The sequence below is a fragment of the Phascolarctos cinereus genome, unplaced genomic scaffold (assembly GCF_003287225.1).
Source record: "Phascolarctos cinereus isolate Bilbo 61053 unplaced genomic scaffold, phaCin_HiC Scaffold_4;HRSCAF=312, whole genome shotgun sequence".
Lineage (NCBI taxonomy): Eukaryota > Metazoa > Chordata > Mammalia > Diprotodontia > Phascolarctidae > Phascolarctos > Phascolarctos cinereus.
Window position 1 is genome coordinate 14,793,592 of NW_027555847.1, and position 3,833 is coordinate 14,797,424.

General features: G+C 48.8%; 1 protein-coding gene across 1 annotated transcript in view; it reads left to right on the plus strand.

Annotated features, from left to right (window-relative positions):
• Positions 1-2,103, plus strand: part of MYD88 (MYD88 innate immune signal transduction adaptor) — a 20,799-nt gene extending 18,696 nt beyond the window's left edge. Inside the window, exon 5 of the mRNA XM_020970589.2 lies at positions 1-2,103. This exon is cut by the window's left edge and continues 1,067 nt beyond it. The gene's annotated coding sequence lies outside the window, so the exon portion shown is untranslated.
• The last annotated feature ends 1,730 nt before the right edge of the window (positions 2,104-3,833 follow it).

Below are 3,833 nucleotides of genomic sequence, written 5' to 3' on the forward strand. Positions count from 1 at the left end.
CCATCCTGTCCCATCAGTGAGATACTCACTTTTTCCTCTGCTCCCTGAGGAAGTGGGCTGCAACTCGGGGAGTATGTCTGCTTCTAGAACAAACCTAGACTCCACATTGGGGCGAGCCAAGCTTTTCTTTGGCTACTCCATTAAGAGGTGAGAGGCAGAATGGTCACTAGACATTTTTCTCTACCAGGGCAGGTAGCAGAGAACAGGCCCAGCGCAGGAGGCCCAAATATGCCCTCAAAAGCTGCTGGGGAAGCCAGAGAAAGAGGAGAAGGGTCAGCTGGGCCAATGGGGAAAGCAAGAGCCTGCCTGTGACAGGGTGGCTGCTGGGGGAAAGGAAGCTTCTTTTTAAATGAGTTATTCTTACTAGCTAAGCTCCGTTGGTTCTGTGCTGTTGAAGAACTGAAAATGTTCACATTTCATCACCATGGCAGAAAGCTCTTGTTGCCCTACCTTAGGTATGTCTCTGGTGGAAGGTGTGCGGGGGTGACTGGGGACCACACTGAGAACATTCTGAAAGCTGTGAGGAGGAGGAGGCTGTGTCATCAGCAGCACTTGCTGTGAGGCAGTCTCTGTATTTAAGCTGGTGACTTCTGCCTTGACTGCAGCCTCATGCCTCACCAAGTCAGAAATGGGAGCTCTGGCTCCACCCTGGCCGGGGAGCTCAAAGGCTGGCTCTACTGGTTTTTCTGATTAAGACTCAGGAGCACAAGTGGACTGCAGATTTAAAGGAGACTACAGAATGTAATGGAAAGAACCCAAACCCAGGAGTCAGGAGCCCAGTGTCCTACCTTGGCTCCACAGGCAACGAGCATTTATTAAGCGCCCACCATGTGCCAGGCGCTGTGCTAAGCCCTGGCCATGTGCATACAAGCAAACAGAAAGACCGTTCCCTGTTCTCAAGCAGCTTAAATCCTAAGGGGGGAAGCCAACTCATAAAAGGGGGAGGGGGGAGGGAAGGAAGAAAGAATAATGGCCACCCACATAGGGGAATGGGGAGCAAAGTCTAGAGAGCAGCCCAGCAAGAAGGGAGTGAAACGTGGCCATCGTGGGCCCATCCCCCAGAAGCAGGCACTCACCCATGGAAGAAGGGAGCTTTGGTGGTAGCACTGCAGAGGGAGAAGGAAAGTGCTAGGGAAGGCAGAAACTGAGGCACGGTGGTATGGTCCTGATGAGCAAGAAGTGGAGCTGCCTGGGCCTTTGTCCTCAAAATGGAGATCCCAAAAGAAACTCACCAACAGGAAAAGGGGGACTGATGTCACTTTGAATAATTTACTTTCCCTCCCCAGGCCTCGGTTTCTCCATTTGTAAAATGGCATAGCCTGTATTGGCCAGTGCCTTGGGCAGAGCTGTGTCTGTTTTTTAAGGCCCTGTACAAATTGGGGAACCTTCAATTTGGTTCAAGCTCTGGTCACAAAAGCAGAAGGATATTGGGGGGACTGGCATGCCCAAGGTTTAGCCAGCCTGGACTCTCACTTTAAAAAAAAATTACTTCTGTTTTTGTTTCCTACATCATAGTCATTTCTGGAAAGATCTGCCTTTCCTTTGCTCCTCCCCCTCCCCCAAATGGAAAACTCTGTTATAAGAAAAATGGTGAAGTAAAAACCTCTCCTCCACTGAGCACATCTGGCAGTGTGCACAGCATTCTGCCCTAGCAGGCCCCCACCTGTTCAGAGAAGGGTCGTATGTGTTCCCAGGTCTGGCCTCCTCTCCATTGCTGTAGTCACTTCACCTGCTTTTCTAAATAACGATGGATTCATTAAAGGCTGGATGCCGACCTCTCACTTTACAGAAGGGGAAAAACTGAGACCCAGAAAGCTGAAGTAGCTTAATCGTTCCCCCTGTGTAGAGATTGCGCCATCTACTTCTCAAAGCAATTTCTCGTTCCTTTTCTCATTGGATAGGGAGCGGCTTAACTCTGACCTCTCTATTCCCAGGGGCTACTCCGGCCCTTAGCATGCAGTAGGCACTTAATAAGTGATTGTTGATTGATCTGTAAACAGCGGCAGGAGGTTGATAGAGAAGACACTGTGACACTGAAGTGGAGCAGAAAGCGGTAAAGAATGTATTATACACTTAAAAAAATAAAAGCTAAACTGCACATTATGGCTATCTGGGGGCCCGTTCTTTGTCTGTGGGGATGTTCCCTTGAGCTGCTGTTCGTCCAAGTCAGAACTGATTTTTTAAAAGGCCATAAATCATTAAAAATATATGATAATCATAAATGTAAGGTCTGAGCAAAGCAGGGTAGAAACGGCTTTGGACTCGATGTCAGGGTGGGTTTACACGACACTTTAAACAGTTTGTGCTCTTATTGCATAGAATAATCCTCGATCTCTGAGAGGCGGTTACACGTTCCCATGTCACAGATCGATAAAGGCGCAGAGGGAGAGATGGCAGAGCCAGAATCTTTCCTGGGGTCCTCTGCCCCCACCCCCCATCAGACGCTCCAGCCCTCCTGGCCCCGTCACTCTGCTCTTGGGAGGGTCTTGGTGTCCAGTGTCCTCTTTGCTGGGGCGGGGTGCTCCAGCTCACAGAGTGATTGTAAAGATGGCACTTTGTAACCTGATAAAAGGCTAAAGCAGCACTATTAAAGTTTCCACAATGGCACATCTTCCAGCTGGGTGTGGCTTCCCACCAAATCAGCACCCAGAGGGTCTGCTGTGGAAAACAGACTGGCTGTGGAATCAAAGGAACAGGGTTCGAATCCTGGCTTTGCAGCTTCCTACCCATGTGACCTTGGGCAAGTTTTTGACCTCTGCACTCCATTTTCCTCACCATTAGTTGAAGGGGTTGAACCAAACAGATGACTCAGAGGTTTCTTCCAGTTCCTGTTCTGTGACTCCATGAGCTGAAGGGTTAAGCTGATGGGTTGTCTGAAGGTTCCCTTGGTTGGTGTGGGTGATAATAAGTTACTGAACTTCCAGATAATACCTCCGTGCCTCAGACTGGGCCTTTGCCAGGAGTCACTCTTTCTTGCTGACAGAATCATGGATTTAGAGCTGGAAGCTCTTCTGGTCCTATCCTCTTTTTACAAAGGATCAGTAGAGTTAAGTGATTTGCCCAAGGTCACATAGCTTTTAAGTGGGAAAGCTGAGATTTGAACCCAGCCCCTTCTAATTCCAAATCCAAGGCTCTTTCTGATAGACCACGCCAGCTCCATGTAGTGTTTTGCTGAGACCCACTGACCAGGGAAATATACACGAGTCTGTGGCACATTAGAGGGTGTTGTGACCCATGGGACAATGGTCTCTAGTGTGATATTGGCTACTTTGATCTCTATGTTGAGGTCATTGTTTGTGAAGGTCTGGGCAGCTGAAGATGGGAGTCAGGATAAAGCATGCTTTGTGCTCACGGATGTACTGTCCACCTCCAGCAGCTCATCAGATGCCTTGGGATTCTTTGGCCTGTCTCCAAAAGGTACTAGTGAGCTAGAAATCTGCAAACAAAGCAGGGATAAAGTCCCACCCCACTAAGGACCTGTTCCAGTGTTGAGATGGCCCAAGGTGGGCTGGTGTCCCCCTCAGGTCCTCCTCCATGTTGCATGTCCTCCATACCAACCTTTCATGTGGCCCAGGAATCCCGAATGATACATCTCTCACTTGGCAAATAGCCAATATTAGAGAATGTGTTGGACCAATTCATAGTGCTGGGTGGGGCCCTGATACTAGATAGGAAAGTTACACAGTTCAGCAACCCTGTAGTGATGGGATTCATGGATTCCCCAAAGACCACAGGGACATTTCCTCCTATTGCTTTCAGAACTGAAATCAATTCACTACCACCATTGCCTCTGAAATTTACGCTAGATCACAGAATTAGAACAGAGCAGGGAT